Raw genomic sequence first — 15,717 nt, 5'->3', positions numbered from 1 at the left:
GCGGTACCACGCGCCCGATTCCGAGTTAGGCGCTGTGCCGCAGAGGAGCGGGAAAACAGGCATGTTTGCAGGCAGAGTAGGACGCGCATGCGCTTTTGTGTGATCTCGAAACCAGGCCACCCGCCGGCAGATGGCAGAGCGATGCGTTTCAGCCGCAGCTCGCACGTCCTGGAGACTTTTGTCCCCGACTGTACGTACGTATGACACCTTCCCCAATAAAGCTCGCGCGCACGGACGCACACAATGTTTTGTTTGAATTTCTAAAAAGCTTTGAACTCGCGCCAAGGGGTGGGGGATCATGGTAGCTAGCGTGAGCAACGCAAAAGGAATAAGTCTCTTAGCGGAACCTTATATCCCTTTTTGAGGCTTCTACGAATTTCCTTTACAATTTTAGCGCTCTGCCTACTACAAGAAAAAAAAAAAAAAAAAAAAAAAAGAAGAAGAGAGAGAGAGAAGACATCTGAACAGTTGAACAAATGAGTCAGTAAAGAAGAGTGTGACATAATTTTGTTGACATTAAGGGCTTCAAACTGGGAGAGGCAAGAGTTGATAGTACACTGAGTATACTGAGCACCTCTGCAGTTTTAAGCGTTAAACGTGTGGTGTAATGAACAACCTGACAGCACTTGAGCACCTGCTGTGCACCTGCAGCTCCCACATAGCTCGCAAGTGTCGCCATTGCTGGGTACTGACAGATTGTTCCAGTTAGTGGTTTCTTCAAACTACAACTTATGTGGTGTGAAGCTAACACGACGAACCGAACGCTCGCGGCGCATAAAATATTGGCATGGCTGAGAATGACGTCACATGCAACCTGTGTACCGTAACCACAGAAACATCCCAGGTACAGTCAGCATCAAAATGAGGTGGAGCGACGGCCAGATTCAGCTTACCCCTGACGGGATAAGCCGTGTAGAGCAAGACTGGAACAGGCTGCTGTGATTTTATGCAAGGGGGAGGTTAATGGTAATGATAAGCTGTGCATTTAGCCAACAACAACTGATTGTAAACAAAGAAAACATGACAGGCGTGATGATGCATCAAAACCAACAGCTGGCCCTGCAACGAGTTCTCCCAACCTTGGAGCCTCGCCTATGCATGAAATCTCGGTGGTCCGTTCCAGCCTCGCTCTCAGTGCTATCGCGACAGTGGCACCACATGTGAGATTTTTGCCACTCCGGCCGGTGTGGCGACAAGCCAGCTCATTTTGATGCCGCCTGTACAAGAGCGAATCCAGCCAACGTGTTGAAAGCCCATTGAACAAGCTGACCTAGCAGAGACGATTGTTGCACCTTTAGCAACAAATACAAAAATCGCACAACCGAATATGCTTACTCTTTGGCCTCCCATCAGCAGGCGGATGGTAGGACTCTTTGCTAAAAAATCACACTTCATTAATGTTACGCCCTCGCTAGCCCACACAAAAGCTGGTTACATTTTGAACAACATATTACTCTGATCATATCTAACAAAACTGATGTACACTGACTATTTACACCTCCACCCGCCCGCTAAATTTACCAGCCGTGTTTATTGTTTTTATCATGTCCTAGACTTGGAAGCAAGCCCTATAACACCTTCCATGTTAAGACCCGAAATCACAGCATGTGTGTGCTTACGCTAACTTCCTACCAGTCCAGACGAAAGATAGTTGCACTCTTAAAGGGGCCCTGCAAGGACTTTTTTTACTGGTTTTTAATTTGCACCGAACCTGAGCGCATTGAATGTAGTAACTCGAATTTCGCTTTATTTTAGAAGTTATAGGCAAATTAAAATTACAAAAACAAGCAAAAAATAACCTCCTTCATGACGTCCTTGGTCGCTTGAGTGGCCGTGAACTAGAGAAGGGGTAGCGAGCTCAGCGAGCGCTCACGGCTGCCGCACTCCGTTTTGACGGCTCAAGAGGACGCCACTAAAGCATGTTCTGGATATGAAGCGGGCAGCCAGGGTGGCTCGCAATACATGTGCTGCGCAATTAAACACCAATTCGGCATGACATTTCATTGGCCACAAACGACAGCAAACATACGGTAAAGATCAGTTCAGAACAAGAGCCACTTCGCGCTGCCATACCGCGCAACGGCCAAACCGCAAGCGAAACCTGCTTCGAAGGCCTTCAGAACGCTCGGAACCGGTTGTATCCTCGAGCCGGTATACAACCACAGCGCCGCCGCGTACATCCGGGACCTTTGTAACTCACTGCTCGTTCGTGCCTCATCCCACTACCCTTTTCTAGTATGCGCAGCCTTTTCCACTGCTTGGTGGCGGGTATGTCGACGGGTCATTTCTTGTTTCCGTACTTTATAAACTGCATTTGTTTCTTTTCTGATCTAAAATACTGAACAAAAGCTACTTTCATAAGTGATTGAAACAGTTGTCAAGATGTGGAAACCACAAAAAAGGTAGATGCTTAAATATGATTGCCGGGCCCCTTTAACAAACCACAAACTCTTACAATACGTGAAGAATTCATTAGATGCCTCTGCCACAAGTGTTATGCACAGGCTTAAAGTCGCTGGTGCAAAAATGATTTCATAGAGATGCCCCTGTGCATTGTCTGTTTCATGACATTGGCTGAGGTGGGGGGAGGGGGCATACCATTTTGGATGGTAAGAGCGACAACCTCTTCTGTCACCCCACACAAACCCTTGCGAAGGAAAGCAGATAGCGCTATGACTTTGCTGCGTAACTTGAGGCAGGGGCTTGTAGAGAAGCAGAGAGTGAAGTGTCTTCCAATACCAGCTATGACACTACCGTAAAACACTGATAAGAAACTACAGCAAACAAAATCACATATAGGCATGACTTGCCAACATAAACCCGTGTACCGTAAAATCCTGAGCAAGCACCCACTCAAAATTTCTAGACATTTGCTCAAAATTTAGGGATGGGTGCTTCATAGGTCATCAATATGCAAAAAATATGTGTCCAACATATGGAAGGTTACTTAAAGAAGGGGATGGACAACAATGACTTCCAATAGACAATATGCGAAATTGTTTGAACGCCTGGCAACACTCTGTGCGCTGCCATCTTTGTTGCGTCGAGATTTCTCTGCTGTTTGTCACTTTCATAGCGTTGTCGGTAGCAATTGCGGCCTACTGCTCATTCTCATCGCTCCTCATTCACACCTGCGAGCTAAGGGTTAGTATTGTTTGACGCCTTTCTTGCGCATGTACATGCTTATTGCCACACCGGTCGCTGGTTTCTCGCCGCAACCAACATGGCAGACATAAACTTCAGCTTGAAATTTGGCTTTGAGTGCCGGCAAAGGCGCGGGCACGGGCTTGGGCTTCTGGTTTTCGAAAGCGCTTTCTCTGCGCGAATGTTTGTGCGAGTAAAGGATTTTTCAGAACTACGCTTTTGCACCCTGGCCTTTGCCAGCACCGAAACCAACTAGTGAGACAGAGCATGCTCTTCGGCGCCTCACTAGATGGCACTATGCATTTCGCATATTGTCTATTGGCAAATGCATTTACTGACCCGAAGTTCACATATATAGGTGAAGGAGGGAAAAGGGGAAAGTGAAAGCTGCCACAGTGACAAGAGAAAAAAAAGTAATGTTTCACCCTCACCTCTTTTTCCTTCTCCTATATATGGTAACTTCAGGCCAATAAATGTTGTTGCAAGTTAGAAGTCATTGTTGTTGTCTGTCCCCTTCTCTGTGTTACTTTCCTTATGTTGGATACTGTTATCAAATCGCTTATTTTGTACTTAAAGGGGCCCTGCAATCATATTTAAGCGTCTACCTTTTTTGCGGTTTCTAAGTCTCTTGGAGTTCGGGCAAGCCAGCGGGCACGGGGAGAGTAACTAAATATCAGTGCGCCACATTTTAACCGGACGACGCGGAAACCTCCTTCGCCGACGGGAGCGACCCACAGTACCGAAAGCGCGCAAAATGTGACGTCTTTGGTCCTGGGCTTACTACTGGTCAGAGCCGCTAAAAGCTTCTTTTTAGTCGAAATACAAAATGTAAGTGGCGCGAACCATTTTAATTATTTATAAAAATAGTTTTTGTTCAGTATTTTAGGTCAGAAAAGAAACGAATGCAGTTTATAAAGTACGGAAACAAGAAATGACCTGTTGACATACCCGCCACCAAGCAGTGGCACCGACACGGAAAGGTCCCGGATGTACGAGGCGGCGCTGCGGTCGTATGGACAGGAGGATCCGACCGGCTCCGAGCGTTTCGAAGGCCTTCGGCGAGAAGCTCTGTCTTGCGGTTTGGCTGTTTGGCGGTATTGCAGTGCGAAGTGGCTCCCATTCTGAACTGATCCTTACCCCATGTTGCTGTCATTTGTAGCCAATGAAGTGTCATGCCGAATTAGTGTTTAATCACGCAGCAAATGCAATGAGAGCCGCTCTGGCTGCCTGCTGCGTACAACCTATTCAGAACGTGCTTTGGTGGCGCCCTCGCGCTGTCGACACGGAGTGCGGCAGCCGTGAGCGCTCGCCGAGCTCACTACCCCTCCTCTAGTTCACGGCCACTCAAGCAGCCAAGGACATCATGAGGAACGTTATTGTAACTATTAAAATAAAGTGCATTTTGATAAAAATAAAGTTTAACTAAGTTACTACATTCAGTGTGCTCAGGTTTGGTGCAAATTAAAAACCAGTAAAAAAGTCCTTGCAGGGCCCCTTTAACTTTGTACAAAAATATCCTTAGCCTATTTTGCAAATGTTGCAAAAAGTAAGGGTGGGGGGTTATTGTTGCATGGGCAGATTCTTAATATTTCACGGTAGGTAAAGAGAAAAAAAAAAAGTGTCTGTGAGAAGTTGAGGCAGCTATGGTCGGAGGTGACAACAGTGTTCTTGCCAATCTCCTGTTTAGTGTCCGGTTCCGTGGTACTTGACGTGAGGCACCCACTCTTGATGCGGAAGTGCAGATCATGTACCTGCTTGCTCCTCTTGGTGCCGGAGCCTTTGGAAGGGCTGCCGGCGGACACTGGACCTGCGCCTCTAGTGATGTCCGGTCGACACCTGGCAATCTCTGTGGGCTGCACCTTGATGCATCGCCCGTGCTTCCTGGCACTGCTGTAGGCCGCTTCCAAACCAGGTGCAAAGGAATCGCCTGCAGCTCCTTGTGCGCTTCATTTCTAACAGCACCTGGTCCAGGCAATGGTACCGCCACTGTTCTTATTGAATCTGCTGCAGTACGTCAGCAGCATCCTTTGAAAGAAAGTATCATGGTGTATCTTTTACTAACAACCCGTTCAGGACCAGCTAATATTCATCCTTTCTTTGTTCCTCATGTGTCACTACTTTCCTCTCCTTGCAAAGTTCCATCCTCTTTTTCAACTACTGCCTGTTAAAGAGACTGTAACAGATATGTAGATAGATAATTGACAGTTGCCAAGGTGCTGCAGAACAAAAACATTGTGCAAGTTTTAGCATGTACAGAGAATATCATCCCATGAGTCGACTATGCCACGCTTTCATACGATCCGAGGGCCGTTTTGAGGGGGTGCAGCAACCGCAGACGAGCCTGGAGGGGCCTCATCACGACCAGCATGTGTCAAAGGAACCAATTAGAAGTTCCTAATGGTGGCCGTGTAACCCATTAACATTCATACAATATTAACACAAAGTATGGTCTGTGACATATGAGCAGGGAAAGTAGGCAAAGTTTTTCCATTACCTTGTTGGGTTAGGAAGTTCCCAGTCCATGATCCATGACATATTCGTAGCTTGGAGGTAGCTTTCCAGCCACTGGTAAGTATCTCGGTCACTAGTGAGAGTGACGCGAAGCACGTCGATGTTGTCAATGCAGTTCTCGGTGTCTCATATCTGTCCACCTCGCACGTAAAAAATCTCAAAGTCCATCATCATCACAGGTAGAACGAATAATGGAATTCAGCTGCTGTAATGCAAAACCTTGCAATTTTCACGCCCTCGTGTCGGTAGGCACGAGTGTGTTCGCTGCTTGTAGCGCGCATGTTTAAATTTGCAAAAATAAAAATGCATGTGAGCTTATTAGTTGTAAAGGCTGAACTGCAAATTGTGCTAGAACTCGGATTGTATAATCTGTTTTCTTTAATTGAGAAGTTCTACTGAGGGGCGTCTGCTTTTTATAAATGGCGGGGCGTGCTGGCTGTAGCATGTAAGACCTTGCTGCGCAATCACGTAGAAATACAAGTTGAACAACATATTTAGACTTGCTTTGGTGTTGTATGATATGCTTTACTGGTGCGTTATCATAAATTATGAAACAATGCTTCCCACACTTGCGGGAACAGAATCTGCTCTAGAATCTGGTTAAATAATGCATACTCATCGATATCAGTAATGGTAACAACTATGAAAATAGCAAGAAATAGGAGGCGACATACCAACTCAAGGCGGCCAAACAAGAAAATCCCAAGTGAAGCCAAAAGTAGAGCTCGCGGTCGGTGGGAACGCCCCTGTGGAATTAGGGAAAGGACTCATTGTTTTTTAGTGTAACAGAACATGGTTTATTTCGAGTGAAAACTGATTTCAGTAAAGCAAGCGAAGGCACGTCCACCTTCGACCGTCGTTTGAACAAGAAGGGAGAAGTGGCCCCCAAGCGTGGGTAAAGAGGGGGGCTCGTCATTTATGACCCCGCGGTGGGGCGCGCTCTCCCTGCGGCTCCCCGTCCCTCTTCGCAGTTTCCTGAAAAGGGGCCGGTGCCTCAATCTCGGGTCGTCCTAGTCGTTTGCCGCCCTTTCTTCCCTGCTCGGGCATCTCCAAGTTCTCTTCTTTTTATTTTACAACACGTTCCCCCCAAAATGACAGCGTCATTTTTTTTTTTTTTGTCCCGTTATGCGATCTTAAGAGGGTGCAATAACTGTACTATAGGTTTTTTGAGCGTTGACCCTCTGGGCATCTTGAGCAGGCATGATCATACTTTGCCGTCTCTTCCCGGAAACACCTGCTGGATCCTAGCGAGTCCCCACTGCTGTCGGGGTCGCAGGCCGTTGCGAAGAAGAACCAGATCACCCCCTTTCAGCAGTTTTTCTTGGCGTTGTTTCTGGCTTTGCACATTCCTCAGTTCCGCCATGTACTCTTGGCTCCATCGGCGCCAGAAGGCTTCCGTTGTCATCTGTCGGTGGGTCCAAAACCTGCGAAGGTTGGTGTGAACACCTTAGACATCTTTCCTCCCTATGCTTGGCTGCGTCGTCAGTCGTCTGCCCGTTAAAAAGAAAGACGGACAGAGTGGCACGGGCTCTTTGGGTTCAGCAGGGCAGGCAGCTGTTGCACGGTTTTTTCTTTGCAGAAGAAACAGCTATCAAGTTTCGTTCATTGATGCAGTAATGCTGCGGAGGATTGATAGCGTTCTTCAGGACTTCCCTTCTTCTCGTTTTTCTTCTCTGCCCTTAATCCACGTGGCTGTTGCCTCGTGCCTATAGCTTGTTGTGTAGCTAGGTTCCCGCGGTTCTGGACTTCGACTCTCAAAAAGGCAAGCAGTCGTGAGATTAGTGGCACGATACCTCGTTCAATGGTGCTTGTCTCCATCGGCCGTTCCCGAGAGTCCTCAAATCTCGTGGACATCCCACCAGCTGAAGCGTCCAGCGTCGACACGTCTGATGCCTGCTCGTTCACGATCGTTCTGTTAAAATTCAGCAAGATTTCTTTTGTCAGTGCACGGTAAACCATTGGAAACAGAGGAGCACCAAAGGTCTGATGCTTCTGTCCGAGTGCCTCCAGCCTTTGGAGATGGGAGATGATGGTGTCGTAGAGTCAACGGAGACCCCGGACGTCGTCGGCGTTTCGCACTGGCTGTAGATCTAGGAGCTTCTGCATGTGTGTCTGAACGAGGATGTCCTCATTTCTGAAGCGTTTCTTCAGCAGAAGCACCGCGTCCTTGTAGCACCGTGATGTGAGAGGCAAACCCCTGATGGCACTTGACGCCTCGCCGGTCACCGCAGCCCTGTGGTACCCGAACTTGTCGAAGGTATTACTTGCTCGAACTGCTCCCAGAACTCTTGCCAGGAGAAGCTTTTGCCGTCATACTTGTGCAGCTCGAGCTTCAGGTGCTTCACTCGACAGGCAGTCGTTGTCGCGTTTCCGTTGTTGTGCATCGCCGATGAATCCGAATTTTGTGGTGCCCTTGCTCGGACTTCCTTCAACTCTTCCTGAAGTGTTGCAATATAGGTGAGGACCTGATCATTGTATTCAATTGTTTGCACAAAGTTTTGCTCGGCTTCTTCCGGCACCAGTGGCTCGATGGCGGCGTCCACCTCGTTCAGTTGGGCTTGGAGGGCACCAAGCCTTGCGGAAAAGATGCTGAGGTTCTTTTCGTTTTTCTCATTGCTTTTGATGTATGAATCAATTTCAGAAAGGAGTTTGGTCACCTGTGTTTGCAGGGCAGTTCGTTTCCCCTTGAGTTGTTCCATGGTCCGGAGCTCGTTGCCTCAGCCGTTGGCGAATCCAAGATGGCTCCTGCCTTCTTCTCGTTCGTCTTTTTCCCTTTTCTGTCGTTGGATGTTCTGCGTTGGAAGTCACGTCCTAATTTCCTTCATTCCCGGGTTTCGGCACCAACTTTTTAACAGTGTGGAATTAGGGAAAGGACTCATTGTTTTTTAGTGTAACAGAACATGGTTTATGTCTAGTGAAAACTGATTCAAGTAAAGCGAGCGAAGGCACGTTCACCTTCGACCGTCGGTCAAACAAGAAGGGAGAAGTGGCCCGCACAAAGCAAGGTTCAAGAGGGGGGCTCGTCATTTATGACCCCACAGTGGGGCGCGCTCTCCTTGCGGCTCCCCGTCCCTCTTCGCGGTTTCCTAGAAAGGGGCCGGTGCCTCGGTCTCGGCTCGTCCTCAAAGTCGTTTGCCACTCTTTCTTTCCTGCTCGGGCATCTCCAAGTTCTCTTCTTTTTATTTTACAACAGCCTCTAAAGGTGTCCTTTCTTGGCTATGGAAGTAGGAAGCTTCTGGAGGCGACATGAGGTTACCAGGGGTGAAGCCAGAAGCGTGGAGGGACACGCCCCCAATGATAACCAAAAACCAAGAGATGCTATTGGACAGCTGTTGAGCCAGCTCTCCTTTTCGTCCACAAGCGTCTCTTGGTTTTTGCTCATCGTTGGGGGCGTCGTGTCTCCTCCACAAGCTTCCTACCTCCATGCGAAACGGCGCTCTGTTGTTTGCAGACCAGTGGCGTCGCTGCGTTTCCATAGGAGCTAAGCCTTTTTCTTTCTTTACTTTTTCCTCAGGTAAAATCGCTCTTTGCAAATTTTACAAAAAAAATGCACCATCCGTGGGCAACGCTGCACAAAGTCGTAGAGCGATAGGTTAAGAAAGCGAATTTTCCGGTCGATTTAAAGAGCCTGGCGTCTCCTTGTATCACCCTGTAGAATGCTTTCTTGCTGCACTTGTGAAGACAATTGTATCTGTTTTTGTATTTTATCCTCGCAGTACATGTATTGCAGTATTTGTGCTCCAGAATAGGTTTTCGAGTATATCTGACCAGCCCTGGCTATCTTTTTCCTGGTGGGCAGCTTCTATATAGCATACAGAAGGTCTTCGTCCCAAATTCAGAGGCTAGAAGTATTCGATTTCATGTGGCAGACTACCTACCGAGCAAGTGCCCACTCAAAATTTTGAGATAGTCACAAACCATTGGGGGATGGGTGCTTGTTAGGTCATCATATTAACATGTATATATGTGTACTGTGCACATTTTTTTTTCTTTCTTTCAAATGTTATAAAATTTGGGGTTGGGCACTTGGAATGGGCAGACGCTCTAAGCACTAGAACAGCGACCACGATCATCATTCTTGACCCCAAGTACACATGGTTTAAACTTTCAATGTTATTTTACACTAATAGGTATGGGGATGGGTTAAACTAGTTGGTACGTGTCTGTTATATGCATTGGCTTGTGCAAAATACACAAACACACACAGGAAGGAATGGGGCTCTGACCGCTGTCTACAAACTAAGGTTTACTACTCCTTCCTCTTCATTCCTGTTTACTGGGACCACTAATAGTGTTCACTTTTTTGATGGCTACTTAAAAATGATTACCCCTCTCATTGGATTCATATGTGCAATGTTTGACAAGTAGTGAGCCTGCTTAAAAATAAGCAAGCACATTAGAAAAGAACCATGCCAGTGTGTAGTTTTACTTTTCCCACATCATTTTAACAGCAATCCATCGAGCTTGGCATGTTGTAAAATTGTGAGCCACCATTGTCGAGAAACATCACAGAAAACTTGGGCGATGTGACTTTCCTCCAAGACATTCCAGCTTGTCTCACTACCTGCCCTGCAGTTCCATGAATGGGACTTAGAACTCTTATGCCTTGGCACCCTACTCACTGGATCTGGCACCATCGGACTTTCATCTGTTCCCTGCGCTCAAACAAGATCTGTAAAGACAGCCGCTCCAGCAAGGAAGCCGTCATAGACGCTGCACGTGAGTGGTGTGAGGACCAAGAGAAATTACTTTTTTCTCAGTGGGTGGGCTCCACTAGAAGTGCATAACACTCAAAGGAGACTTTGCAGAGAAATAATAAAGGGCCATTTGCATGTGACAGTCCCATCAAAAATAGGCTCACTACTTCTCAAGCTTCCCTTGCAGACAGGTTGTGTACCAATCTTTAACAACTTTCTACAGTACTAGCCCACAGTTCTTCGTTGTGCTTCATATTTTTTGTTGGGCGTATTTGCGCGCCTTGTGTTGCACTGCCAGTGCTCGTGATGTAAACTTGCTTTCGTGCTTGCCTGCTCGCAAGTGCAATGTGCCTGAAATAAATGGATGGATTTCTAAAGTTGTGTGCAGGGAGTTTTGTTGTCGGGTCTGCTGCATATATAGTCGACCATGCTGATTGATCATCTGAGAATGTCTTGCCTCGTATATTTTCCCTACTGGTTTCAGAAAAATTAGGCATTCCATGATTTGACTGCACATGGCCCAGTGGAGGTCATGCAGCCAGAAGTGTCAGTATTCTGTAGTGGAAATTTGGGTTGATGGAACCTCGCAAGTGGTTAACATCACCAAGTTTGGAAAAGAGGACAAACTGAGATGAGAGTGCTTATTTTTGTAGCTGCTGGAAACAGAAACGTCAATGGCAATGTGCTCAACATGTAGTGCATCTTTTTGCGGCTGCATTTTGAAACCCTGTTGCTGAAGCAAAGTTCACGCTGGCTGACCTCGGTTTCCCTTTATGTCTAGACTACGTATTCACCAATGCCAGGTGCCAGTTTGGCCAGCTTTTTGTAGTCGCAAAGAAAGATGGAGGTCAGGCAGGCAAAGCCAGCCCTCGCACCGGGGGGCTATGTTGCACGTTTTGGACTCCCAGGAGACTAGGGAGAAGGAAGTGACGTCAACGATGCTCGCTGGATGTTGATTGGTGTAGTCGCTGATGACAGTATCTGCAGAAGTTGCCAAGACACGTTCATTCACACCTACGTCACTTCCTTCTCCCTAGTCTTCTGGGAGTCCAAAACGTGCAACATAGCCCCCCTGTGTCGAGCACAGGCTCCAAGTCACTCGGGCAAAACTATCCGAGGCTTGCGGACATGTGTGAATACAATCCTTTGAAGATATTCTGAGGTAAGCATAGCTAGGACAAATCTGACACCTGCTGTCTGCAGCATGCGTACGCATAACAGTGGGCATGTGGGCATATCACATTGCAGAGGCTAATTGGTAAGCACAGCGAGGACGACCCTTGACATCAACCAATTCGTTCACACACGTGCCCAGTCGTCGCTGCAGGTGAGGACGATGACAGTAGATGGCCAGTCGGCTTGTGGAATATTTTCTCACTGCCCGCTTCCTTCGCTAAATTTGTAACAATCGCTACGTCACTTCGCGTCACTCCACTGTGGGTGTACGAGTGCGTGCACGCTGCCCGCGGACATGCTTCAGCCCCTCGAGTGATCGCGCAAAAAAAAAAAAAAAAAGCACTGGTCGAAGCAGCTGCGTTCACGCTTTAGTACCGTTTCCAGTGGAGCACAAAAAAGCTGACATCGGGTATAGATCAATTTCGCCGCAGGGTTACAGGCTTGACAATGCACTTCTCCATTTCGACTAGCTGCGGGGAGCGCGATTGATTCTTGCAGAGGCGTGACAGTGTATATGCAAAGCACAATTCAGACGTGCACTCGCGGTCCAAATCACCGCTTGTGCTCCGTTGGCGTCTCATACGTACCTGGCGCGATTCCTGTTGAGGCCAGCAACGGGCGAATGATGTTACACCCGTGAATAATGCTGCCAAGCGGCGAGTTGGGCATCGCTGTAGGGCAGACTACACAACACCGCAGCGGCGCGTCGTTCGAATGAAATAAAACATTAGCTACACTGGACGTTTTAGCGAAAGCCAAACGAGCTGGGTTTATTTCCAGGCCGTAAATGACTTCGGAACGCTGGCAGCGGTCACGGGTCCTTAGGCCTAAACACACCCTTCCGCCCTGGAGTACGCGAACGTTACGGCAGAAAGCATAAAACGGCCGTAGCGTAGCTGCCCAGTCAGCATTGAGACCTGTGCGCGTATGTTATCCGGTTTCACACTAACGATACCTTCCAATATCTAGGACTGCACCAATGCACTTTTTCGACTGGGGCGTGGAGTACTCCAAAACAAAACCAACCCCCGGACGGATTCCATAGGGCCAATGGAGTCGAGTTTTGTACAGTAGCGCCGAATTCCTCGTCCGTGGTGGGGGGCTCTCATTACTTGAACGAGTTAACTTATTATTTTATATTCGGTAAATTGTAAAATTATATTAAGAGCTAACCATGCTATTAATAAAATATCTGGCTTACTTTTCAAAACGACTTCTATATACACGTTTGGGACGTTGTAGCCTACTTTGAAGCCGTTTCTAAGCCAAGCCGTAAAGAATCCAACATGGCGTCTCTTTATTTTTGTAGGGTGGTTCTCGTATGGATCGCTTCGGGGTCGGTTGGAGCCTGGATCCAGGCTCCTGAGCATCACGCCCGGTCCCGGTAGTGTAATAATAGGGACTTTTAACAAACCGTGTTCCGCGTACCGCACTATCGGAGCCTTTGAAGCATGCTTTTAAGTGCGCGCCCCGCTGTCACGGTATCACTCCGGGTGCGCGCCTATAAAGCATGTTTGAAAGGCTCCGATAGTGCAGTACGCGGAACACGGTAACAGTTCGCTAAAAGTCCCTAACGTAATATACGATGTGCGATTTCGCTTTCAGCTGTATAAGGTGCGTAGTCATGTGTGTTCGTTGTTCTGTTTCGAGGCGTCCCGCCGTCCAGTAAGCAATCCACAGCTGCGACCGAAATATTTCGAGGCACATTTATTGCACAGATGCTAAAACGGAATTAAGTACAGCACTGCACCTGCATACGCGCAAAAATAAAACATTGGCAAAATCATTTCGTCAACCTCGCCCACAGCTGCAGTTGCACATCGCCAGCACCTCTCTGTCATCTGTGCACGATCTCATCACTTCATTATTACATGCTTGGCCGCACACCTTCTTGGGAATGGGCTTTATCACTAACTTTATCACTATCACTTCTTGGGAATGGTCACTAACATATATCTTTACAAGTGTACACATTGACCCACATACGCATTCAACATGCCAAGTTGGATCAGCTGTTCACTGAAAGTAAAGTTGTTCACTGATTTAAGAAATATAAGCCACTTAGGTGGCCCCCAGCAATCATTAACTTTATTTTTACATATTCAAAGCTTCTCACGCAAGCAAGATGAAAATGTGAAATAAAGCTTCGAAAAATGTTGGCACTCAACAGGCTGGATAACTTGTTGGGAACCACGAAGTGTCCGAAGCTTTCTTCCTCCTTGAGACGACGTTCAAATGCTCGTTCTATATGTCCCAGCATCTGTAATGACAATGTGGTCATGATGTTTAAAATTTTAAACTGATTTAAAACAAAACAAATGTCCATCTACAGCGAACAAACTAATGACATAATGCCGTTGTCGCACCCGGAACCATGCAGAAATAAATGAAACTTCAAATTAATATATAGGAAGCCTCATTCTTTCGTTTTATTATCCTCCGTCTGTTCGAGGACCGCCAAAGACCATTTTCAAGATTAAACCCAATTGTTACACTTTAAATAAGCAGTTGTGCACAAATCGAAGTGGAGCCATTAACTACATTAAAACCGTACTTGTTCGGGGGAAAGCATATGTTTTTACTGCGAGAACGACCCTGCAAACTAACAGATATGGGCAGCAGAAGTTTAATGGTAAGTTCGCTGAGCAAATAAAACTGAGTACGGGAGATACATACTCACCTGCCTTATCTTGAAAAAAAAAAATGAACAAACAAAAACTTGTGGTCTTGGCATTTGCGCTGTTCGTGCACCATCGGGATATGGCCACGTAAAATGCACCTCTCAACAGTCTCTGAAAGTTCGCACCAAAATATCCATCGAGTTCGACAGGCGCGCGGAACGCCGGAGCGCGAAACGCCGGAGCGCGAAACTACGCTCGCACGACCCTTGGGTAAACAAAACCACGCGACGCCGCCGTCCGCCGTTACGAAGTTTCAAATTTGGGCGAGGGTAGAGACAAGGGGGGGGGGGGGGGGGGGGGGGAAGGGCAGCGGCGTCTTCCTGGGCACCGGCGAGGCCAGCGGGTCGGTTTAGAGTTTTGGTTTTAGACCGAAAACAGAACGAACAGAAAGAAATATATAAAATAAATTGCATTTTATTTTCATGGTGCGGTGAAGACGTTTTGTTGAAATTACTGTTAGCGGACAAAGTTTCATGTTTGTATTTTTGTATTAATGAGAGCCCCCCCACCACCTAAGCGCTGCTGCCGGTGGCGACGCTATGCACAGCGCCGCTGATGGTGGCGACGCTAATGTCAGCGCCGCGAAACTGGGACTGTGACCGGGGGTTGACAAAACGGCAGGGCGGCTGCTCGCGTCGGCGGTAGCGGGGGGGAGGGGGGCTGCACGCAGCTTAGAACAGCCCGTAGCGCGCGCGTACCACGTGACTGCGCCAGCCAATCGCGATATTCTTCCCTCCTCCCTTTCCTCCTCTCCCTCCTTCTTTTCTCTCTCGCGGGGCTTTGCCGTGGGGGGTCTCACAATACGCAGCACGCGTAACGCACGCGCACAACGGGTAACTTTATGCAGGGCCAGTAGGGGGCCAAGATGACCGCGGTCTGGCATCGGTTAGGTGGCGTAAGTCGCCGCCTAATTCAATGGGTCAGCCGTATTTTGGCGCATTTATCCACGCATGTACCGCCAAATAAGTGGATGTAAAAAATATTGCAATCTTTTGTTATAGGCGATAGCTTGCGCCACCTAGCCTATGACATTTAAAATGCCAAATGTCTTTGGCAAACACCGAAAGCCGACACGGCCGACATCTGTGAGCACTGTCCGTGAGTCGATGAGCGAGGCACGTGGCAATGTATGTACTGTACAGTACACTTGAAGTGGTGCTGAAAGTTCAGTCTACTCCTACTGCGGAGAGCTATCACGTGCTTCGCTCCGTCGACCCGATAGGCTCAAAGGGGCCGTAGCGTTCTCTCTTTGCCAAGGCACGGTCCATTATCCCGTAATAAAAGTAATAAAAACGTATCTGCTCTTTCAAGACTGCTCTTGTGCGGTTTATGGCAACATAACTTGAAAACTGAGAAAGTTATGGAAAGCATGTGGCAACGAAATGTTGGCATGCACATGCTTACAGAGGCTGCGACTTTCGTACTTTGCCAAGTTATGTTGAAACCCATTCAGCATCCTTTCCGCGCCTCGCCCTCCGATTGTCTTCGCCCGCATGTCTTCCCTGCAT

This window comes from Ixodes scapularis, unplaced genomic scaffold (assembly GCF_016920785.2).
Source record: "Ixodes scapularis isolate PalLabHiFi unplaced genomic scaffold, ASM1692078v2 PGA_scaffold7__128_contigs__length_106722199, whole genome shotgun sequence".
NCBI classification, from domain to species: Eukaryota; Metazoa; Arthropoda; class Arachnida; order Ixodida; family Ixodidae; genus Ixodes; species Ixodes scapularis.
The sequence above is the reverse complement of the archived record's forward strand: the minus strand, read 5'-3'. Positions refer to the sequence as shown.